At 32.4% G+C, this 26405-nt stretch overlaps 2 long non-coding RNA genes across 2 annotated transcripts; one reads left to right on the plus strand and one right to left on the minus strand.

The window, feature by feature from the left end:
* Positions 1–7737: 7737 nt before the first annotated feature.
* On the minus strand, positions 7738–20276 carry LOC106674318. Its single transcript, XR_001341499.1, has 3 exons — positions 19793–20276; positions 19576–19675; positions 7738–7895 (listed from the first exon to the last, which is right to left on the minus strand). It is a non-coding gene; the product is annotated as an uncharacterized LOC106674318 (long non-coding RNA).
* Positions 19769–20983, plus strand: LOC112127670. Its single transcript, XR_002910678.1, has 2 exons — positions 19769–20055; positions 20165–20983. It is a non-coding gene; the product is annotated as an uncharacterized LOC112127670 (long non-coding RNA).
* Positions 20984–26405: the final 5422 nt, after the last annotated feature.

A 26405-nucleotide genomic window follows, 5' to 3' on the forward strand; every position in this document is an offset into this window, starting at 1 on the left:
AGTTACTTATTTTTTTCATCAATTCATTTATGGTTTTTTTGGATTCATTTTGGTTTTAAGATAGACACCAAAAGATTATACTAATCTGGATTACGTAATATGATATTTTGTAAACAAATAAAACTCGGCTTTTGTATATTAATTTACTTAAACGTTATTCGAAATAGTAAAACAGTCGAAGTATGTAATTTTATTGAAAAAAATATTTTTCAAAATTAATTTATTATTATTATTGTGGTTGTATTTATTATTATTTTAAACATACTAATGTAATTATTAATACATTGTTATACTTTTTTTTAAATAGGAATATAGTTCTTTATTCAAGCAAACAATACACCAAAAAATGAGTTTGTAGAGAAATATGGAAATACGCAAGCATTCTCTCAACATCTCAAAGGTTTTTAGTTTTTATTTTCCAAAGTGACTCGATGAAAAATAAAAAGAAGAAGCTTTTAGATGTAATAAGTATAAAGGACTTCATATTGACGCTGAAAGCTCTCAATGAGAAAGATTTTAAAGCATAGCTGTTCTTTCTTTTGACATCTTTTGTAAAAGGATTGAATATTAAATAAAATTTTATAATTGTTTATATTTTATTTATCCCCGCGCTGAGAAATGCTGTAGCGAGAATACTTAAGTGCTCCTTTCACTTAACTTTACACTTGATTTTTATAAAAACAATATAATAAAAAGATTTTAACAATGGATTTTACTGCTTGGAAGCAATTCGATAAAAATGAATGGTTGTTTAGACTTCCTACGTTAAACTGTAACAACTGGTTGAGATGCTTTTTTCCTGAAATTTTTGCTAGCAAGGAGCATTGCAGCTCGATCTAAAATTCTAGTTTTTTTATGTTCCTCCTGGTCTATGAATATTTGATTATATGTCTGTCGGCGGAATACTGATTTCAGTTTTAACAAATCCTTGTTTGTGTTATCGAGTTTCCTTAACTTGAACTTCATAAAACGTTATAAAAAATTCACTAATTTCGTGGTCCGCTTGACCAATTAATACATTACAATTAATTAAGGTTTTTAGTTGAGTTCGAATCCCGCTCGTGCCATTAACTTTTTTTCATCTCAACTAAAAACCTTAATTAATTGTAATGTTAAAAAAAATGTGCTGTTAAAGGAGATAAATACCACGAAAGTTAAACAAAGGAACTGATTGTTTCCTTTACAATTGGCCTCAACCCTCCTTAATTTTTAATATATAATTATATGCAAAGGTTCATCACTAATTATATCGGAAATAGTAATAAATAACCAGAAGGATTATCTTCAACCGATTAAAACAGACTATGCGAGGTTGAACCACGGGGACTTTCTTATACGGACACATATAGAATGAATGCACGATGTATTCCACATAATTAAAGGGCTTGGCTCCGTATAGGGAGCGTATAAAATGCCAAATGCCACCTGACATGAGAATTGCTCATGAGTACGGTAGCTTATATTTGGGTTCCATTTATATGTATGTATAGTTTTTGATAGAGATCTCCTTTTGTTGCCTCTTTTGTGTATTAAAGAGCGGACGTATTTATTAGCGCGAATTTGTAGTGTCAGTTCGATAAAACGATAATGAGTTAATCGTCCCTGATTAAGATTTTATGTGTAAAGGGTGTTGGTGGAACATCTAACTATCTACTAGAGTGAATGGGATGTAAATTAAAAGGAATGAGTGTAAATGTGTCAAGATTTTAAAAAAATGCGCTGGGGGCTGAAATGGCTGACAGGTTGACATCCCCTGAAGCCTACCTTCCTAAGTTGGCGATTATGGTAAGCCGCGAGAAATCATATGTGGATATATGTGCGAAATCAAACCTATATAAATCAATCATTACACAAAGTTTTATTATTTATTCTCTACTATTTGATAAAGGTTTATTTTTATGATAGCAGAAAAAATTATTTGAATTTTAAAGATGAGATGATGGATCGACCTGCTGCTGAACTACGTGGCAAAAGGATCTTCGGTGAGGTCACAACAAAACGACAATTCTTTCATATGGTACAATTTGGAAACAATTTGTTTCTAAATTGTACAATATGTTCCAACTGCTAAATTTTTCTATAATAAATAGGCCCTGATGATGACAATCGTCGAATGCTCGGCAAGAACTGAAAGAATTGTCGTTCTGTTGTGACCTCACCTAAGATCCTTTTTCCACGTAGTTAACTTTTTTGTTAAAATTAACACGTGTTCTCGTTATTAATAATATTTTTTGTAAATAAATAAAATTATTCGTTGTGGTATTGATTAATTAAGATGAATACGAAGTTAATTGCTTATAATTTGGACAAATTGAGCAAAAATGAAACAGACTAATGCTTGTTAAAATTGTTCTATTTCAGAAAGGGAAACATCTGCGCAGTATGTGGGGAACATCTTAAGAAGTGGGTGTGCCAGAATTGGATTGCCAGGTCGAGACAATGAAGAGAATAGGAATTGACGTGTGGTTCCTTTATAAAATATAGTCAGTTTATTTTGGTGCAAGTGTTATTTTGTGAATCTGCTAAGGTTTTTTAACGCGTTTTTCAGATTGTGGGAAACGTGAATTTGCCATAGGGCACTTCGCAAAATTCCTCGGTCGAAAAGAAAGAGGAAATAAACTAACCAACGGTTCACGTTCTTGTTCAAAATTATTGATTGTGAGAAAAAAAGGCGGGAAGTGGGTGTAATGGGGTGGACACTCTTCTCAGAGCTAATTGGTCGGAAATCTTGTTAAATTGGGCCACCCTCCCTGCCCGAGAGGTCACGGTGAACGGTGTGATTAATGCGAATTCAACCGTCTCGGGATAACTAGACTCGGTCCTGAACGATAAACCACTGACTATAATTCGACGAAATAAAAGCATAATTGATTTATGACCGTTTTAATGTTTCTCACACTTCGGGGACGACAATTTTTCGCCTCCTTACCTGTGACGAAGTTTTTAAATTAGTGAGTGCCTCGGAACAATCCCAATTGCGAGAAGGCATCTAAAACTCTAAAACTGTCTCTTCCCTTTTCTCTTTTAGATAAATAAGTATGTTACAAACCTAGTGTAAAAGCTATCAGGAAAACAATTCTTGTTTTAGAAACTAATCTTAACTTATAAGATTTTTCATTCACCAAGATTTTGTAATTACTAATTCTGTACTGTATATTGATTCGTAGCATCAATGTTAATACCAAACTTGAAGTAAGGTTGTTTAACAATAAATAAAAAAAATTAATCCATATTTGCTTAGTCGTCATAATTGACCGTTTTATTTATTCCAATTAATTATTATTTTTATCTAAGGTTTTTGATGAGTTGAAAAATTAGTATCACGAATGGGATTCGAACCACGACCTTCGGTTTGAAAAATGGCAAAAAAAGATGGAAAATTCAAACGGTTGTAGGTTGAGATGAGAAGTTGGTGTCCGAGGCGATGGAAGTCACGATAGCTCACAAGTGTTTAGAGCAGCGGCGTATTGAACCGAAGGTCGCGGGTTCGAATCCCGCTCGTGACACTAATTTTTCATCTCAACCAAAAATCTTAGAAGAAAAGAATAATTAATTGGTATTGCAATAGGTTGGTAATTGGTAACAATGACCAGAATAGTAGACTAGAAAATATAAGTTGTTCATGAAAAAATTAACCATCCGCTCAATTTGGCTAGTGGTACATATTTCCAAACACAATAAAAAAATTGAAAAAGAAGTGGTACGGGGAAAATAAACCACCTGCTTAAATAGGTATATGGCACAGGTTTCAACGCATTAATAGAAAAGAGGAAAAAATAATACTCTGTATATTTCGAAAATAAAGTTTGATTATTTACGTTAAATTGTAGAATAAATGTAATAAAAAATTATTATTTTTTGTTTTGGCGGTCCAGCGAGCAGACATCAATCTTATCTGTTCCAACGCCTAAGTTAGGATTTAGAGTTTATCAACAGCTAGGTCATTTCAACTATCAGCGCAAGTGTAATTTTTAAATCTAGACTCGAGTAGAGTGGTGTTATTGAAATCCCGTCTTCACCCTTTACACATACTACATAACTAATAAAATTGAGGGTCGAAAGAGCACTAAAATTCCATCACCAGCCCTCTCTTATTCACTCTGATAAACGCCACGATAGCTCAATTGGTTCGAGAAGAGACGTATTGAGCTTAAGTTCGTGGGTTCGAATCCCGCTCGTATCACTATTTTTCATATCACTGAAAAACCATAGATAAAAATAATAATTAATTGGAATAAAAAAATAAGTATAAAAAAGGAAAGTTTTACTTTACATCAACTATCAGTGGGTAACATCAATCTGGTGATACTTCCATCTTAAAATACTACTTAAAATTTTAGCCCTTCTACCAGAAACATATAAATTTATATAATTTAATTTATTTGTCTAATTAACTAAAGTTTTTTCACTGTGTGGGGCCTTGCTTTGCCATAAAAATAAAACCGTCGCCAATTATTGGCTACATAAGGAAAAACCTCTGATAACAAATCTAAAATTTATTGCGTAATTATTAGGGAACCAAGATGAAGTTTGTGCTACCTTCCATGATGTGATTTCTTGCGAAACTTAACCTAGTTGTTCTGTGCTTTATCAGAGGTTCTGGAACAGTGGCAAGCCTTCTCCCACGTAAACCAGCTTCTGAAAGACTTCGCCTTACAGTGCATAAACTAACATTAACATTTCTTACTTGTTGAAGTCGTTGCTTGATTTCAACGGCGGTAGAATGCCGATTACGAAGTACATTCGAAACAATAAAACGATCATCTCTTTCAGGTGAACGATCGCGATCTGATCCATGGCTTTTTGACTAACCTCCTGTATCTAGGTAGCGATACCTTTCGGACAGTTGTTCCGGGAACGCAAAGCACCCTGGCCACGTACGTCTGACGTCTTCCATTTTCCAATAATGCTATGATTCTAGCCGAATCTGTATCACTCAAAACCATCACGCAAACAAATTCGAAATCGAGTAGTAATCGTAGCAGTCCAACCGTTTCGTCGCTTTCTCTCTCATTAATTTTAATCCTTTTACATAGTTTCTGTAAATAGATGTAATTTTAGTGTTTAAATATATTCTCTGTGATTACAAATGTACTTGTGAGAAATTGGTTGTCACAACAAAAAATAGTTGGACCTTTATTTAGATGGATTTTTAGCGAGGTATTGTTTTATTTTACTATAAATTATTGTATTCATTGTCAAATATAAATTTTGTATGTTAATAATTACTTATAATTTTATGTAGATGTCTGTTTGCACCGTCAAAAATGTATTATGCTGGCCATTTGCTCCATAATCTTAAACCCAAAACCCAGTTTTGCATGTTTTCTTTATTCTTATTACATTAATTGTTAATTGTATGTTACTATGTATTTATTGGAATTTGTAATAAAATAGACTCTGATGATGGCACTTGGTTTGGCATGCCGAAAGCTCGGTGAACCCAGCCTTTAGTCTTCTTTTTCTTTCACCTGTCTAATGACCTATAGGAAGATTGTAACCCTACATAAATTCGAAACCTAAAAGTGATACAATTTAAAAAAATCAAACCACCGGAACGTTCAAACGAAGCTTTACAGAAAAAGCAACAAAAAAGAGATAGAATATACACAGATTTACAAAATCCAATTGTAAACACAAGTGGCAGATTTTATCTGTGTTTTATTTACCACTAATCCTTTAAAACGGAACAAATATTTTTGTAAGATAATCAATGGAAGATTTTCTAAAACATAATTAAAAATATGAAAGGCGGCCACTTTTTATTGTCTCTCAATGTATATTTATAAGTAGATTTAATAAAATAACTATGAAATCAAATGCCGTGCTTTACTAAAATAATAGAAATAAAATTATTTATTACCATTACCAGAATCTAAGAAAGTATATTAGTTAATTAAAAATGGAAAGAGCTGAAAACTCCAATAAAAGAGAAGGAAGTGAATCTATTAAAAATTATAATGAAGGTAATTAGCGGATTTATGCTCTTGGAAAATCCAATAGAACTTTTAAATGATGCAAAAGTAAGGAATAGTATTTGGCCAGATGTCTGATTATTATTGATCGGGTTTGCAGCCGCTTATTATTCTAAAGCCATTTTCTCGTCGGTTTGAATGTTAAGTTTTAGTGAAAAACATCATTACATAAATAACGGACCCTGCTGAAACACTGGGGCGAAGATTTTAACTCTTTGTTTTAACCATCAGATTAAATTTGTGTAAAATTGATTGGAATGCCGATACTAAGCTGATACGACTTCATGAGAATTTTTACAATTGTTTTTCGTATTGAGAAGATAATTATATAGAAATGGAAATTAGAAAAATATTTATACCTGTAAATATGGCATATAATATGGGCTATTTTAGCGTTATTCTAATTGTTAATTTACATTTTCTTTTACGCACTATTACTGAGCTGTAGTTAGAATTTCTTAAATATTGTAAAAAGTCGTTGTTGAATAGTTTTTTAACATTTGAATAACGTAGAAATTTCTGAGGTTCATTGTAAGTTTTAGTTTATTTCATCAATATACAGAGATTAAGCCGTGATGAAAACTTTCTTCGATTTTGTACGGATACGTTCATCTATATGACTTTGTGCTTAGGGCCATTCTTATTTTTAAGTTACTTATATTTTTTCACATACCATTAATGTTACAGTCTTAAATATAGTGCTGAATGTTATTACTTTTGGGATTGTACAGCAATAGTAATAATATAATTAAGGAGCACTAAATATTGCGTGTATAGACGTTTCTTAGGACTATGTTATTTTTAATTTACTTCGTCAATATACAAATACTAAGCAAAAAAGGTATGTAAAATTTTTCGTCGATTTTGTGAAGATACGTTGATGAATAGTTTGTATAAAAGAATGGTGAAATAGAAAGCTAGGAATCATGCCTTTGTGCTTAAGGCCATTCTTATTTTTAATTTACTTATATGTTTCTGATACTATTACTGTCAAAGTCTTCAATATAGTGATTACTTTTATTCCTTTTTGGGCTTATACAGCAATAGTACTAATAGAATAAAAGAGGTTTAAATATTGCGTATGTAGAAATTTCTTAGGGCTACTTTACTATTTAATTCGTCAATATACAAATATTAAGCTCTGGTAAAATTTTTCGACGATTTTGTGAAGATACGTTGATAAATAGTTTGTACAAAAGAATGGTGAAGTAGAACTCTAAGAATCAGTCAATTCCTTTTACCCCAAATGTATCTTATGGATTTTTCCTAGGGCAGTTCTTATTTTTAGTTAACTTCTGTGTCTATCATACCATTTCTAAGCTGTGATTCGATTGTTTAATACTGTGCAAAAACGTTGCTGATTTCTTATTTGCATAGTATAGAAATAAAAGCAAGAAACAGAAGCAATATATCTGGTGTACCACATGGAAGTTTCTTAAGTCTATTGTAACTTTTAATTTACTTCATCAGTATGCTATGTTAAAACTTTTCTTCGATTTTGTATACATATTTTGTGGCAATGTATAAAACTTAATGGTGATAGAATGATATAGGAATCAGATAGATCCTTTGACCTAACATGGAAGTTCCTTAAGATCATTCTTATTTTTAATTTACTTCTGAGTTACTTAGTTGTGATTCGACTTTTTTCAATACAGCGTAAAATGTAAGTGGTCAGAATCATTGGTGAAATGTTTATTTGTCTGCTTATTTTCTTTCTCTTTTCTTTTTGCTTAAGTTTAGTTATTTGAAAAATCAAAACTGTTTTGAGACTGCTATTTTATTACATTTATTAGTATATTGTTTATACAAGTATTACGAGTTACGACGATTATGTTCAGTGTTACATATTCATTGACGACACACATTATCATTTCTTAAGGCGGTATTTCTTCACAACGCAAGATCCGCCCTGCAGCCCTGAAAGTAAATATATAATAAAATAATTGGGAAATTTTTAAACGGACTATTAACGACACGTAATACAATCATATATTACAATATCTGACTGTAAATTAATATATTTGTGTAAATGTCGTTTCGGTGAGTGAATTATTTATCGAAGCGATCCAACGTTGTCCAATCACAAATCCACCACTTCTGCTTGAACGAACCATTCCTCATTTTCGATCTGACAAGCGAAGCGTACACCTTTGTCTATGCAGAACCATTCAACAAACATACACGCCATGCTACGTAAATAATTTAATAATACTTTTTAAATTACAGAAGAGGAAACATATTAAAAATACATTTAATTTAAATTTCTGAAATTGTCACTAATTATTTATGCAAAGCGTGTAATGCAGTTTATAGATACAAACACAGCTTTCCACACTTCCAAATAAGTGGCCAGTCATTTTCTAAACCTAATTCGGATTCTGCCATTACATATTCATTGCGACTCAACTGTTTTCATTAAACTTGGTACCTGACTTAATTATCGAAGCCCATTAAGCCTCGTCCAATAAAGCTCACCTGAATATTTATTTCCCCGCAAGCACATGATGACGAATAATGAGGGATCGATTCCCAAGGAAAATTGTTTAGAACTGCGATAAAGCGATCCGTTTAAAACGTCAATTGATAAAGAGGATTTTCAACTAAATTATGAGGCTTAATTTAATTATACGACAGAGTGGCGAAACGGTTTGACTGATTTTTTCAGACTGATTTGTCAATAAATATTAGATCAATAAAAAAACGGACTAATTAAATGAAGTAATATTTATCAGTCAAAACTGGAAATTTTAACCTCTTCCAGACGGTATATTTTCGGTATTCTAAACGAGCCTGTATGCTCCCGCTTATCGTACGCATGATTCAAAGGAAATTAGCATAAATGGATGCCAGGAATGAATAGGCTTTACATCATACTGGCGCCCATGCTGCACCTTAACGTGATTTTCATACATAACAGGTAATTTATTTCCTCAGAAATCAAACAGAAAAAAGGGATTTAAATTTTAATTTCAATCTTTATGTAAGTAAAGAATAAAAGAAAAAAAGTTCGATATATATGACGTAAACCAGAACGTGGTTGGTCCGAATAAAACTAAATTTGTAATGTTATTTGGTAACTGTAATACAAAAATCGCCGTTGCATTATTAATATGTATTTGCTACATAAATTATAAAGAAAATTTTTAAATAGGATTTTACGTTTTGGTTATTTGCAATTGTAGGTCATATTACTACTGAAGCCATTGGACACTTATTTCCAAAAAACGAAATAATGCTGATCTGTGTTCAACCCTAAAGCAATAATACAAGTATAAAGTTAATAATACAAAATATACAAAACATATAGGTTAATACAATCACGGCTGATCTAGGTTTATCAGAAATTTTATTAGTTTTCGTGGTCCGCTTGACCAAATAAATTATTTTCAATTAATTAAGGTTTTGGTTGAGATAAAAAAAATTGGGAAAAAAGGAGGGAAAAGTCAAAAGGTGGGGTTGGGATTGGAAGTTAGTGTCCGCGTGGATAGCTCAAGTGGTAGAGCAGCGGCGTATTTAGCCGAAGGTCGTGGGTTTGAATCCCGCTTGTGACACTGTCTTTTATCTTAACCAAAACCTTAATTAATTGAAAAGAGTTTATCAGAAAGTTGACTAGTATTCTACTCTAGGCAACGATAACAAAAAAAGTAATAATGAAAAAAATAATGCATAATAGTAGTATACAAAATTATGGGAAGCACCATGGGAAAAACAGTGCATGTCCTACTGTACAATTTGGGTTATTTTTTAATTAAAACGAATTACTTGGTAAGCACCGAAATTATTTAAACTAATTGGCAATGTAATGGTGTTAATAATGAATTCCATGTAACAAAAAATCATTCCGTATTGAAAAATAAATCCATCTTGAATCCTAGTCCATTTTTGATTATTTGTGATCATATGGAAAAGCTTAATTTTATGTTATGTCTTTAACTTCATTTAAACTCTTGGAGTTAGTACAAAAATAATCCAAAAAGAAAATATTACTGGGTACTAACGGGGTATTCGATATTTCGCCAATGGTCACTACTCATGCTATTCACCTGGTGGCCCCTTATATACTTTTAATTGTAAAAAGTTTAGTGAAAGGTGTAAACAAATGATGAGAGACTGTATTTATTTGTGAGATTGATTGTGGATATTTGGGTATGAATGTTTTATTAGTTTGGTATTTTGTGTGAATGATGGTCGGCTGCCATCGGAATATAGAATACCAACGAAAGTTATAAATGAAGAATAAAAATTCGCCTCGGCGACTTGCTGACAAATATGTGTGGATGGTCCGGTTTTTGTAGAAAAACATTTATTAATATACAAAGGGGTGAACGGGGTGAGAAAAAACACACAAAAGGAAAACAGTATCGACACTTCGACAGCCAGCTATGACTTAGTGTTCGCTGGTTAAAAAAAAACTTTTAGTATCTCAAAATTTAATTTAAAAGATTTTTTTAAAATCCGGTACTGTGATTTTCATAATAAATTACTCAGCCATAAAAAAAGAATTTATGTAAACCCGTACATGCTTTATCAAAATTATTTTTTTGAAGTGACGAAAAACACATACAGCGAGTTTAGGCTAATTAGGATGATGAGAGTTGGCAAGAGTGTAAATAACTGTTTATCGAACTCTAGGTTTGGAAGTAAAATTAACATATACAATATGATTTTCAAAACTTAATTAGTTTAATATTATTTGTCATTGTTATTTTTCTTTGTTATTCGAAAATCGTGAGATGCGGTCTGATGTGATGTAGGTTTCAGAAAAACATTTTCTTTTTCGTGCCAACGTTTCGATCTTTATTGAGATCATCTTCAGAGCCTGGGATTTATAAACATTGTTTAAATTTTTACAAATACTATTGATATTTTATACTTTTTATATTTATACTTATAAATACGAAAATGTTCTAGCATTGTATAAATTCATTTTTTGACATCCTACATGTATTTGTATTTTATATATTTATATATACTTTATATATTTATACTTATAAATACAAAAATTTTCTAGCATAGTATAAATTCATTTTTTCACATCCTACATGTATTTGTATTTTATATATTTATATATACTTTATATATTTATACTTATAAATACAAAAATTTTCTAGCATTGTATAAACTCATTTTTTCACATCCTACATGTATTTGTATTTTATATATTTATATATACTTTATATATTACTTACGCAGAAAACAAACAGTTTGCGTGAGTAGAAATACTTTGATTGAAATCCCTGGCCCTGAAGATGATCTCAATAGAGATCGAAATGTTGGCACGATAAAGAAAATGTTGTTCTGAAACCTACATCACACCAGACCGCATCTCACGATTTTCGAATAATCATCGACTACGGTCACTAATCACCACACATTTTTCTTTGTGCTAATTTAAGCAACTTCCTTATTTTCATTTTGCATTGAAATCCTTGGGTAATAGTTGTGATTTTTTAATTTGAAAACCTTTCCATCTCAAATACCTTAATAGGATCACGTTGAGGGACAAGAAGGAAGTTTAACAACGTAAAAACCACATGTCAGTGTACACAGCTGCTTTTCATAAGGGTATTCCATCTGGCGTATGGCGGGGTTGTATTTTTATTTTTACCGAGGCCATTTTATGCCTTTATTTTGAGATCGTACTACAACCCGGGAGGCACTACGGGGGAATTTGTGTCGCCGTATATGTTTACCATAATAAAAGGGCCCGTTCTTACCTTATGCCCGGGCATCTAGGCCTTCAACCTTTTCCTTAGGGCTTCTCATAACAGGTAGAAACCAGCTTACCGCCTTCCGCTTATCTACCCATAATCCGACTCAGAAGCGTGGAATAATTTTTTTCTTACGGAAACCGCGATCGGAAGCGCGATTTACGCGGTTCACACTTCATTGCACACACAGGGGGAAAAATTTACAAATAGCATTTTAAAATATGTAAACTAACAACTTCTGTTTTATCTTTTGCAAAAATAAAATTGATAAATTACCAGCCCTATAAGATCCTAGTAATTGACACTCAATAGATAATAAAACAATTTTGTTGTTTTTTAGATGGCAAGAATACTACTTACTTGTTTTATGATTTCAAACTTTATTTAGATTTAATCTACCAAAAGCACCTACAAAAAACGGTTATGCTGACATAAGCACTTCATCATTCAAATACTTGCTTCATGCTCAAGTGCTTACATTGCATCTTTCATTCTGATAAAAGAATCTTCAGTTCACGAAAATCACACAGACACATATCTAAAGATGGCGAAAGGCTGAAACGCTTCTGACAAATTTACCCAACGAGGGTAGACAGACCAAAATGAACGGTAACGATAAACATACAGGCAAAATTAACTGTAAATCATGCAATAAATAGAAAGAACGTGAAAGTTAGAAAAACAGAAATCATCAAAACGTTAACTAACCTAAAAACTTTGCAGTCGAGACAAACTGAAGTAAAATAACAATAAAATATTGGCTTAAAGAACAAATAAAAATGGGACTACATGAATATTCCAAAATTAAAAAAATATATATATTTTATCAACAAATATTTAAACAACTCAGCTAAAAAACGTGAAAAATGTTAAAAAGCCTGATTTTTCACTATACCTAATTTTAAAAAATCACCTCGGTTATAACGAAAAATTTCTTGACGATACAGAAACTAAACTGATTCACTGTTTTGGCAAATCAAACATATTTGGACGTTTACAATCCTCCAAAAGCACTTGCAAACTAGAAGCTGAATTTAACTAACAACTTCTTTTTTATCTTTTGCAAAAATAAAATTGATAAATCACTAGTCCTAATAAGATACTAATTGTTAGTAAGTGACACTGTATAAATAAAAAAAAACAAATTTTTTGTTTTGTAGATGGCAAGAATACTAAATGTTTTTTAAATGAATTGAAAGTTTATTAGACATTCAGAAATGTTAGAAACACTGTATATCTTTATCCATAGCTTTTTCGTCACAAGCTCTAAAAATAATTTATTTGACAGTAACTAAATTCAATAAATAGAAAACTTTCAATTTGTTGTGTTATATACGAAATAAAAAACGACCTAATAACGTCAAATAAGAAATTACTTATTTAAACTTAGGTTTTTTTAACGCATTAGAAAGTTAAATCTGAAAAGGCAAGTTTAAATTGACATCTTTTTGCCTTCATTATAAACAATAGAAACAAAACACTAGCCTCTTATCATTTGGATTTACGAGAATTGTCAATAACAAAGTTGTTGTTAATTAAACAGCACAAGTACTGACGCAGTACAACTCAATAATGGTAATTATCACAACCATCATATTTCATATGTGAGCAGTAAATCTTCGCAACTAATTAACATGGAAGATTAAATCCCAACTTCCGATTTAATCTCCTTTTTGCGCCTACACTATAAAGGAGATAAGGAAAATTTCCACGAACGCCGTGTTCACAACTCATAAGCTGCTTTATTATGAACAATTTTGAAATATTAGAAATCGGAGGCAATGGGTTAATTTTTTTTACCGATGGATGTCTGAATTACAAAAACGTTGCCATAATTGTGGCTAATTAATTCGTAACGGTCAATAATCCCCAAATGAATAGTTGCTGGTTAAATTTTATATAACCTGAGGTAAATTAAAAATATTATCATGTAACGTTTGAATTTTTGTTTGAGTTATGGAGTTAGCCAGAATGTGTCAATTCAAGAAAACAAACAGACCCTTTTTAGGAGATTTAGCTTTGTCCTGCCTTTTTTTACCCCAGCGGCGAAAGATAAATTCCAGCCTATGTAAGCTGATCGTCGATTAAATTTTGTTTAAAAATCAAACCGTGTTATCGGATTGTCCCTGACGCCTCCCCCTCGCGGTCGGACGGTTCCAGCGAAATCGCAAAGACTGGCAAACATTGACATTATGTGGGGCCAAATCAGCAGACTCGGCGGGATGTTCAATTTGTCGCCACATCTATATTTCCAATGGGAAACTGATAATGAAATAAAGTCTAAGGGCCAACACCGTCTCATTGATCGCAGTGAAATTATGCCGGAAATTGAGTTTTATTGCCATATCCCAATTCGGGCTTTTAGACGTTTGATTTGATTTATCTATTCCGTTTGGTCTTTCTTGTAACTCCTATATTTTTTTCTATACATAATTTATTGAATTGTGTGAACAATTAACAATGTTAATTGGTAGAAAAAAGTAAAAAACGAGTCTGAATTTTAGGGCGGAGGTTGGGCACAGAAAAAACGGTAACTATCAAATTACAGAAAAAAACTTTCGCAGTGAAAGGAAGGAACATCAACTATATGAAACAAAAATCATCAAAAGCTTAACTGTAATACATTGTGGCGTAAAATAATAACCAATAATTAGTGAACACAGCTCAATTAATTCTACACAATTTTTTCGAAATGAAAAATTTGTGTCACAGGCGGGATTCGAACCCACGACTTTCGGCTAAATACTCCGCTGCTCTACCACTTGAGTTACCATGACTTCGATCGCCCACGCCACAAACTTCCCATTTCGACTCCCTGTTTTATTCCAATTGTAAGCAAATCGGGCTTCATATAGAAAAAAATTATGTATACTTAACTGAGTAATTATGTAAGTAAGCATAAGCTGATAAAAGTAATTAAAAAGTTCACATACAATTTAGTTACATTCAAGAAGTTAAAAAAATATTAACAAATATACCTCTCAGATAAAAAAAACACCGAAAAATTTATTTTGGCGTTCACACGTTATTTAAAATACCGCTCGGGACAACTCAAATCCAGATTTAATACACCAAAAGCGCATACAAAGAACGGTTATGCTGACACAAGCACTTCTTCTTTCAAGTGCTTGCTTCGTGCTTCAAGTGCTTACATTGCATCTTTCATTCTTGTAAAAGAATCTTGAGTCAGGATAGTCACACAAGCACAACTCTAAAGATGGTGAAATGCTGAAACGCGCCTGACAAATTAACCCAACGAAGGTAGGCAGACCAAAATGAACGGTAACGATAAAATTACAGGAAAAATTAACTGTAAATCATGCAATAAATAGAAAGACCAATAACATAATAAAACATAAATCATCAAATCGTTAACTAACATAAAATGTGAAAACAAAAATAATAATTATAAAAAAGTACAATCAGTTCTGTACATTATTATATTCCTGGGCATATTTTGTCTATATATATTTATATATCCATACATATTACAGTTTAGAAAAAATATGTACATATAGAAGGGATAGAAAAAAAAAGAAATTTCTTCAACCATTTAGCTTTCCTTTTCCCTAATTATCCACGTCAATATGTATGCCTGAAAGGATAACCAGGCCTGGCACTTTTAACACGACACACAAGAATGACACATCTACATGGAAAACAAATACTTTGATTGAGTACAAATAATTTGATTGAACCTACAATTTTTTCGTATTGTAAAAATGCATTTTTTAAATCTAAAATTTTCAAGCATTGTATAAATTCATTTTATTTATTTATATTTGATTGAACTTAAAATTTCTAGCATTGTAAAAAATTCATTTTTTAATATCCTATATGTATTTGTAAAATTTAAACAATGTTTATAAATCCCAAGCCCTGAAGATGATCTCAATAAAGATCGAAACGTTGGCACGATAAAGAAAATGTTTTTCTAATCCTACGTCACACCAGACTGCATCTCACGATCTCCGAATAATCAAAATTAATAATGTTTTTATTATATTATTTTTATCAGATGAGGCTGTACGTATTTATGACATTTGGTAAATTTTTTAAGCTTTGGTTAAAATTGAATACTAAGGTCAGTGGGCCGAGATTAGATTTCTGTCTGTAGTAATCGTCAATTCAGAGATAGTTAGGTCATTGTTTGTGGCCTGTCTTTGTATTAATAGAGAATAGGCTGACCAGGATGATCAAGGACGTTCAAACTTCTGATAACTGTTCAACAACTCGCCCAATACCCAGAGCAAAACTTCACAATTATTATTGAAGTTGAGAAAATCTTGTAACGTCAGACCCTTCAACCCTGAAAAGCCCCAGGCCGTGAATTAACTATATTTTCTCGATTGTTTAACCTGCCGTGTTAATTTCATCTCGCCCAATGTTGTTCTTTCCGTTAAACTTCTCAAGATCCCTGATAGCCGAAAATCCCGGAGGGATCACCTATCTGTTTTGAAAGAAGGTTCCCGGAAACTCGTACGGGAAAGGACAGCCGGGGATTAGGGAACTTCCTATGTAAGCTAAACTGAAGATGGGATTTGTCAAATACAAGGTCAACACACTCCCTTTTTCATCACGGAAAATTGTTTGAATAGTCTAGAACGCTGTGACTCTTTTTCACACGATCACCATAAAAAAGTAATTTCATAAAATTCAATAATCACAAAAGGGCATAATTTTATTCGTATTATTATTTACCGCGTAAGAATATAATAAATCTTTAAAATAATTCCAAGCGTGTTTAACATAAAATTAATAGCAATTTTATCACACAGAAATTCTAAAGTTTATAACAGAGCGATTTTTAAATTTTATTTCTCATTGTTGTCTCTCTTATTCACAGACTCTCTCACACTCACAAAATGAAAACAAAAACACAAAAAATCTATCAACAAAGACTTGTAACTTTAAAATTTTACAGTGCAAGATTATCAAACCTACATACTAAAGAAAAATCACATATGCCAAAAACAAGTAATAGACTCACTTTCCAAGAAAATACCCAACATTAAATTAGAAAGAATATATATCATAAACATACATATCACACAGTGTACAGGACATAATATAAAATAATTTAAAAAAATGTGAGGATGATCGGCAAAAAGTCGCTCCCTTGTGTTAAACCTGCATGTCCGATTTGTCGTGTCGGCTTGACTAGATCTTAAGCACCTTGCTAAGAAGAAATTTGAACTTTGGGATTTTCTTCTTTCAGAACCATGGAAATCTTTGGGAACTGTCAATTTGTAAAATTCCCCGACATATCCACATAATGAGGATGTAAACGATTTTGATGGATTACGCTTAACGATCCCTTTAGTTGACAGACTGCTGTAACGAGTATTGTGCCAACACTTTTTTTACCACGAAAAATTAAGTCTAAATTTTTTTTATACTGTTCTTAACCCACCAACCGACCAAAAAACGCAAAATTTTACTGACCCCATGTTGGCAATAAATATTTGCACCACTCGATTAAATTAACGCTATTGCCATTTTCTAATAAAAACTAATAATAACTTGGTAAACGCTGGGAAAAAATATTTTCAACGTTCTATCTAAAAAAGGTAAAAAACGTATTACAAAAAAATGAAAATGTGGTTCTTTCCTGAATTAAAAATAGGAAGAAAAAATGAAAAGTTCAGAAAAACAAAACAAAAACGTATATTGTTATTGTTAAGAATGAACATATTGTCCAATGGTGTTCCAAAACATCCCCTTTAGCCGCAACAATACATTGTCATTTCATATCACTCAATTATGTAGCTTCATTTTTTCATTTAAACGCAGAATGATTGTTTTAAAGGAATTATTTTATCACCTTTCTGTTGCAAAATTGAAATTAACTTCTTTCCCTTCTTATAAGAAATTCGTTTTACTTAGAAAAACCAAAGCCCCGTTAAGCGGATAATCATTGTTTCTACATTAATGCGTCGAAAAGTAAACCACCCTGTATATACAAACCACAAAAACAACAAACATACAATTTTGGTGTAGGAAAAAAGAAAAGATTTGGGGTCGTTATTACATAACGTAGAGTCTTGGTTCATAAGTACTTTTTAATAAATGAATTTATGTTATTAGAAATATGACTATGAATCTAGTAATCAATGATATAATTAAATGTGTGGCAACCTAGGCCCGACACTCGCAGATATTATTATGACACATCTATTATACACAGATGTACCACAACTTCCTTTCATATTACCCTTCCTCACTAAATAAGTAGATGATATTTTGACACCAGTTCCCACAGATCAAATTCAAAATACATAAGAAATATAAAAATGTATCTAAATCTTTCACCCATTCCTACAATTTACACATGAAATCGAAAACAACAAAACAATACCATTTTTAGATACACTCGTTTTAAAACAACCAGATGGCACATTAATCACAGATTGGTATCGAAAACCCAGAAACACAGGTCACTACCTCAACTTTATATCTCACCATCCTCTTCATACAATAATAAACACGCCAAAGGGCTACTTCACATAATTATTACCTTGAGCCATGAATCTTTTCATCGCAAGAACACAAAGATACACAAACATATCCTATATAACAATCACTAACCTAAACACATAATCAACAGAATAATCGGCAACTACAACTTAATTCTAACACCATCTGCTATTACTAATAATGCCGAATAAAGCCGAAGGTCGTGGGTTCGAATCCAGCACGTGACACTAATTTTTTCATTTCAACCAAAACCTTAGATAAATAGGTTATTTAATTGAAAGAAGTAATTTGGTCACTAGACCACTAAATATAATGTATTACTAATAATACTACAACAAATCTATCAAATACAGACAAGCCAACATATATTTCCATGCCATTCACGGACTATCACATAAATTAAACACATTTCTCTCTTCTGACAAGTTTAAAATAGATTTAAAAAACTATAAAACAATTCACACACTTTTTTCCAAAATTAAAGAAACACACCAGTAAGAAAGAAGTCTAACGTAATTTACAAAATCAATTGTTTAAACTGTCATTACATCGGAATTACATCCCAATATGTGGATAAGAGAATATAGCAACATATCTATGATTGCAAAAAACCCAAGCAAAATTCTACAGCACTCGCTACCCACCATTTTGAACACAAACACAATTTCGACTTCAACAATCCAAAAATATTACACATAGTACAAAACAAACATAAACGTAACTTTTTAGAAATGGTTTACATCAACAGAGATCAACACAGCATCAATGACAGAACAGACACGTTTAAACAGTCGCAGCTACGCCAATATCAATAATCACATTCAATATCGATAATATACATATATCATCATCACATCACACAAGATATATAATATAACATGTAAAACACATCAACCAGTTTTACATAGCCTAATTTTTCACCAATTTAACTTTCCTTTTCCGAATTATTCCTGTCTATATAAATCTGAAAGAACATTCTTTCTCATTGTCGGCTCCTTTTACTTCAAAAAAGCCGACTCCTCATATAAAAATTCCTACATAATCCCTAATTCTTTGCCCACCCCTTCAAAATCCAACGTATATAAATATAAAATATCAACACAACAAACAATAATGACACATCTACACAGAAAACAAACACTTTGAGTGAGTATAAATTTCCAGCATTGTATAAATTCGTTTGAACAATGTTTATAAATCCCAAGCCCTGAAGATGATCTCAATAAAGATCGCAACGTTGGCACGATAAAGAAAATATTTTTCTAAACCTACGTCACACCAGACATCTCACGATCTCCAAATAATTAAAAATAATTTTACAAATATATTTAAAAATTAATGTTTGGGTTTTGTGCCTATGTATGTTTGCGTGTAAAAAATTAAATTATTCCAAAGGACTAAATTCATACCTTAAAAGCAAACAAGACAAAACAAAAGCTCTTCGACGCTTCACAAATTTTTGCAAGACGAGAAGAATCTCTCAACTCGCGGTTCATTTTTCCAAGTTGCCTAAGAACAGTGGAAGCGCAATATTTATTATTTATTTAAAGAAAAAAAAGAAAAAAAAATTGTCATAGACGAGAGAAAAAAAACATGTGTTAACATCTATAACTTTCTTTTACAGACCTGTCAGTTCTACCCTGAGGGAGTTGAATACGCCGATGCAAGAAGTGCAGACCGTCAGCGGGAATCGGGAGAGCCAGGTAAAAATGCACCCGCTATGGATGTGATGATCGTTGGAGCATAGCTGTATGAGGTGTTCCGATCTCAAAATACCACATTCTACACACGTAGGGTGCATTACGTTCCGGTTCGGATTGGAGAACCTGGATAAGCTCGCCGGAGAACGCTTCCTCCTTCGTTTCGACATACTTGCCATTCTCAACTTGGTAGTGTTGCGATTTAAAATATATATATATGTATATCTATATATATATATCTATCTATCTACTAGTGCCTATTCAACTTGCTTGATTTCGAAAATGTCGTCTGTTTCAGTTAAGCCTCATCTTGTCTAAGTGTCGACCATAGCAAGGTAATTCTTGGCACGTGTGTAAAACGAGATTTTAAGAAATCTCGCGCTAAAAACTCCTCTCCAATTTTACTTGACTGAAATAACATCTGTTTTTTTCCCTACCATTGGTTCGCAATAAAATTACGCAAAAATAAAGTCTTTTTAAACTTTTTAAAAGATTTCGTCACTACTTGTCCTAAACAGTACCAAAATTAGAAGTTATATGTTATTAAGTTTGATAAACTTTACGGGAGGAGTCAATATAGCCGTCATTACCATGTGCTCTAAATGAACTTTAACCTCACAAAGTTTAATAACAGATTGCTCAAATTATTAATAGTATTTTTATTTTGCTAGTGTTTGTATTTTGTATTACGAAGGGGAAGAAATATGGATTTAATAAGACAATTATGCCTCTAACTTTTGATGGCAATAAATTTTCTTATTTAGTATTTTAGCTGTTATTATAGATTCCTCTAACTGACTGTCGAACCAGAGTGAGATGCGGCAACAAATACTCAGATATCAGACAAATGCAAACGGAGTCCTGCAAGGGAGCATTTTAGGTCTTGTCGTGTTTATCATTTTCATTTCAAACACCCTATACGCCCTAGCGGATGACTTGGCAATTCATCTTATAGCCCGAATCCTATCCAAGAAATATCCCAGAAAATCTTGAGATTATCAAATAATGGGGGAAAAGTGGAAAATAAGACTGAGGAAAAATGTACCCAGTCTAAATTTATAATGAAAATGGGAATCGCCATCTAGCATGCGTCAACTAGGAACTACCGAATTCTATTCAAATCAAATGCTTAGGGCTATTACCTAGAAAGCAGATTTACATGAAATACACACTTCGAAACAGACGATAACTTAACAGAAGACAGAAAAGCCTTTTAAGACCGAAATTGTTTTTAACGTCAAATTTCGATTAACAGTATAGAAGACATTACAGCGACCATTTTGGCCGTACGGAATGGGAATGTGGGTTCCACCAAGCTATACACCGAATTCAATTCTTCCAATCAAAAGACCTCAAACAAATTGTCTCCTTACTCCGTAACTAACGTCTACATCGACATCAAAATTCCTTTTGTCAACGAATATCTGATCTTCCGATCGTTTGGGCAACATATAAAATGTAAACTATTTAAAAGTTTTGAAGAATGTCAAAAATGCAATATACCGGCACAGAATTTCCTAGAGATTGCCACCAATCACCAATACTGCTTCATTTAATAAATAATCTTACGAATGGTATGCTTAATAAGACTTATAAATTACCACAGCTCTAGGCTTTAAGAATAACGGTTTCTTTATTGAGCAAAGTGCTGACTTTTAAACTATCAGTCCTACTAGATCAAAAGTGTATAATATATAAATGTCACTTCAGCCTAAACTATGCGAGAATTTTTAACTTTTCATTGATGAAAAAAATTAGGAGTAATGGAATGAACTTCTCGAACATGCTGCAGTAGATAGCCCCAATTGGTAAGGTATGAACCTTTATTCTTTATTGGATATTTTTTATTTTGAATATAAAAAAAGTCAATGAATATTTTTCTTTGAACCTAGTATTCAGTTTTTCGTGTCACAAAACATTCTGTAATCCTAAGTCCTCCCCTTTGCGTAAGTTGATTTCGCCATGATACAAGTTTTATTTATTAATTAATTTTTTGGAGAACGGATTGATCTACCGTACTCTTCGGAAAATGAATGTACCGAAATACCCAGCATACTATTAATAAAGCTTATAATACGAAATTGTTTGTGTGGAATTAGCTTTTGACATTCTTTTCCATATTTTAAATTTTATAGTTTAACGCATTTAAACAGCTGCCAGTTTCACTGGAAATTTCAATAGATGTACTAAGGGTCGTTTATTATCGTATTTTCAGACGAAGTGTGTTGGAAAACAGGTTTGCTGCATTCAACCCTACTATCTTCTAGTACTTGATTGCAACTTACAGCAAACCACGCTGAATAGTAATGAAATTAAATTAATTTGAAAGGATGTAGAGCTGTGGGAGTAAGTTAAAATGAAGTTGGTTAGGAGGTAATTTAAAAATAGATTGTTTTATTGATTTTTTTTTGGCTGCTGGGTTTAAAATCCTTAAAATGGTGAGTCAAATTAAAAAAAAATTCGTTCAATCATCTTACTGATTAAGTTAAGAAATGTATCTAGCTTATGTAATGGTGTTGTACATAGATTAAGCGATTTCATATTTAAAAGGTTGAGAATTTTGAAAATAAGTCATAATTAAGTGGGTCTAAAGGTGATTATAGTAATTTAAAAAAATTTGTTTTTCTTTTATCGATACATTTTCTAAGAGCCAATGCTATTAGTTGGACTGAAATGGTTCACTAAATGCCTGATTCTATTGTTAGAATCTAGTGTCATCGTTATCGTGCTGGCTTGGCTATTGTGTACTCAGAACAGCTCAGAATACAAAGGCAGCTAGAAAAATACCAACGAACTAGAAGAATTCCGAAGTTTCGTTCTAGACTTCACCGCGAACGGACCTTGCACTTCCTTGTGATTTTTCCTTGCGTCAATATTTTATTTAAATTGTACTTTTTTCTCAATTTTCTTATACTACAGACAACGTAGATTTTAAAAAACGACCACAATCTTGATGAAAAATGATGTGACAATTTTTTCCTGAACGTTAAAATGGACAGTGGCCTGGACAATGTGTAGAAACTTCATTTTCCAACAATCTACTCTATTTGTCTATTAAGCCAATTAATTATTGAATATCATAGTAAACTATCCTGTATGGTACACAAAGTGGCAAAAAAAATTGGCCACCCTCGTTTGTTAGAAAATACGTGCTGCAGTCGTTATAATTTTTGTTGCTGTTTTTGAGTAAAACAGTTTTACCAAAAATGTTGCTATGGAAACAAAGAAGAAAATATTCCTCTTGCGTTGAACACTGCTTGCATTCGAAGTGGAATCAATTTTATGAGGTTTGGAATGTAGTGTGTGGAATATTTTCGCTCTCCTCCACCCACGCCATTCTTAATTCCTGGCAATTGTGTGTCCTCGGTGGGCGACATTTTACCCTACTTGGCAACTCGTCCCAAAGATGTTCTAGTCGGGGTGCTAAATGCTGCCCACTTCAAACAATGAACTGAAGCTCATTGCAAGTCACCAACGATCTTAGCTGTGTGGGGCCTTGCATTGTCCTACAAATAAAACCGTCGCTAACTACTGGCATATAAGGAAAAACTTCTTCTGATTCCACGACTTCAATAGCTTCCCCGGAGTGAAAATGTTGCGGGGATGTATTCGCTATGTTTTTTGTCTAAACCCTCTTTTAGCCATCAGCAGACCTAAAAAAACTTAGACTCATCCGAAAACAACATTTAGTGCAATCTTGCTCAGACCAATTAATGAGATTTTTGGCTTAGCTTAACGGAGCTTTTTTGTGCCTTGTCAGAAGTTTTGGACTAGCAGCAAGCTTTATCCAGCTTCTGAAAATATTCGCCTTATAGCGCGTAAACTGACGTTAACATTTGCTGAAATTGTTGCTTGATCTCAAAACAGGTAGAAAATCAATTACGAAGTACATTCGTTCATCTCTCTGGGATGTGAGACAATGGCGACCTGATCCTTGGCTTCTTAACTAACTTCCATTTAGTAGTGATAGAAGATCCTTCGGACAGTTGTTCTGGGAATGTTAGCATCCTGGCCACCATTGACACCTTCTGTCTTCCAAAAATGCTATGATCTAGCCAAATAAGTATCACTTAATCACTCAAATAAATTTGAAACTTAAAAATGGTATAACTTAAAACATCCAACATGAACATTAGAAAGAAAAATGGCAAAAAGGAGGGAAAATACAAAAGGTGGGGTTGAGATGGGAAGTTGGTGTCCGAGTGGATCGAAGTCACGAAAACTCAAGTGGTAGAGCAGCGGTGTATCTAGCCGAAGGTCGTGGGTTCGAATTCCACTCGTGACACTGACTTTTTTTATCTCAAATAAAAACCTTAATTAATTGAAAGTTAGAAAGAAATTTTACAGAAAAACCAACATGGAGAAGATTGACTTTTTATCAATTTATTTACAAAATTCATTAGTAAACAACAAGTAGGCGTTTTATCTGTGTTTTATTTGCTTCTAATTCTTTAAAACCGACGAAAAGTAAGTAATCAATCAAGGATTGTCTAAGAGTTAATTAAAAATATTAAGAGTAACACTTTTTGCCTCTCAGTATAGTTAAATTAAATTAATTTAAAAGGGTTTAGAGGTTTTGAAAACAAAACGTTGATGTTGGTTAGAAGATAATCAATAAAATGTGTTAATTCATGTAAAACGATGCAGAATTTTGGAAATAAGCCATAATTAAGTTGTTTAGAATGTGATTATAGACAGTTTGAAAAAAAGTTTTTTAAATAAATAAAAAATAAATTTTCTTTCTGAAAATGCAATAACCTTGGAACAGACTATGTAAGATTAGAAGATGTTAAATTTTGAGAAGAAGCTAAAATGAAATTAATTATTATTGTTATGTAAGGTCTTGGCTGAGATAAAAAAGACAGTGTCACGAGCGGGATTTGAACCCACGACCTTTGGGTAAATACGCCGCTGCTCTACAACACGTGCTATCGTGATTTTGAGATGGAGAGTTGATGTCCCAGAGGATCGAAGTCAAGATAGCTTAAGTGGTAGAGAAGCGGCGTATTTAGCCGAAGGTCGTGGGTTCAAATCCCGCTCGTGACACTGTCTTTTTTATCTCTACCAAGACCTTACATAACAATAATAATTAATTGAAAGAAGTAACTTGGTCAATTGTCCATTAAAACGTTAATGGTTTAAAATGAAATTAAAAAAAAAAAAGATTTGAGCACACAGTTTGAAAGAAGGTAGTTGTGCTGAGTGGAATGGATTTAAAAAAATTAAGTAAAATCTTTATTGATTTTTTCTTTGGAAAATGTAAAGCACATTTAGGAATTGAGCCTTATTTATTTTTATTATATTTTATTATTTTTTATTAAATATAGATTCAAGATTTAATTTTTNAGCACATTATTTTATTATTTAATTTATTTTTATTTTTTATTAAATTTAACTTATTTTTCTTTAAAATATTATCTTGTATTTAGCATTTATGTATAATTTTCTCCTTAAACATGAACCAGGAAACATGTTTGACTCGTGGTAGCACAAAATTTCCTTTTTTTTATTTATTTGAAAAACATATTTGTTTATCTTATTCTTTAGACTTTTTTATACAACAGTATGTTGGAGGGTAAAATATGACGGTTGGGTATGCAAAAGCGTTTTTTCATAGCAAGGAGAAAATGTTTTTAATTATAGCGAAAGCTGTAGGTATTGTTGACTCTCGGGATTCATTTGGCGTCTAAAAGAGATTCTCGTACAGTTGCTAAACACTACAAAGGAAAAACCGTAATTTAGTGCTGTTAAAGTTTCGGTAGCGTCCTCCGGATACGTGCCAACGACAAAACAGTTGGCGGTGAGAAATCATGGACACCACGAGGTCGCTGAGTTATGTCCTGTGTTATTACTGGGCTGCATATCCCAGCTATTCTGTAATGGCGCCGAGTGGAGTAAAACTTAACGCAATATGCATTCTCTCGCGGACGATTACCCTTTGTTGATGTTGACCCAGGATTATTTGACGGCATTCCATTATCTAGTTAAAACAGTGAAAAAAATATCCCTAGCTCTCGGATGACATGGTGATTAATTGCTATTGTTTTTCCGAAGTTTTTAATACTAATGGATTGTCGGAAACTAAAAAAAATTGCCCTGAGAGCTTAAACATGTTTTATACTTTTCTCTAAGCCCTCGCGGTGAAAGAATTGAAAAATTTATCAAAAAAAATCACCGTTCAGATTCTGAAATCTTATTATAAAAAATAAAACATAAATCAATCAGAAAGAACTTATCGCTTAATATACGGCATTTTCCTTTGAGAAACTAAGCTTAAGGCATGTGAGGCTCGTGGGGAGAGATTCCTGCGGCTTTCTCCAGTTATTTGCCAGATTCTCAAACTTAAGTGAGTCGAAGTTATTAAGCAATCTGAGATAGTTGATGAGCGCCTGACTTCGGATTTTTCGCATATCTTCTTATTGAGACGAATCAGTTGATTAAAACTAGAAAAACAAATATTAACTAAAGTCTTACGTACAAGGTTTCACGTCGATTTGAAACATAGTAACGTGTAAATAAATGAAGATATGAAATTAATT

This window comes from Cimex lectularius, unplaced genomic scaffold, assembly GCF_000648675.2.
Source record: "Cimex lectularius strain Harlan isolate CLEC.00 unplaced genomic scaffold, Clec_2.1 scaffold128, whole genome shotgun sequence".
In the NCBI taxonomy this organism is placed as follows: Eukaryota; Metazoa; Arthropoda; class Insecta; order Hemiptera; family Cimicidae; genus Cimex; species Cimex lectularius.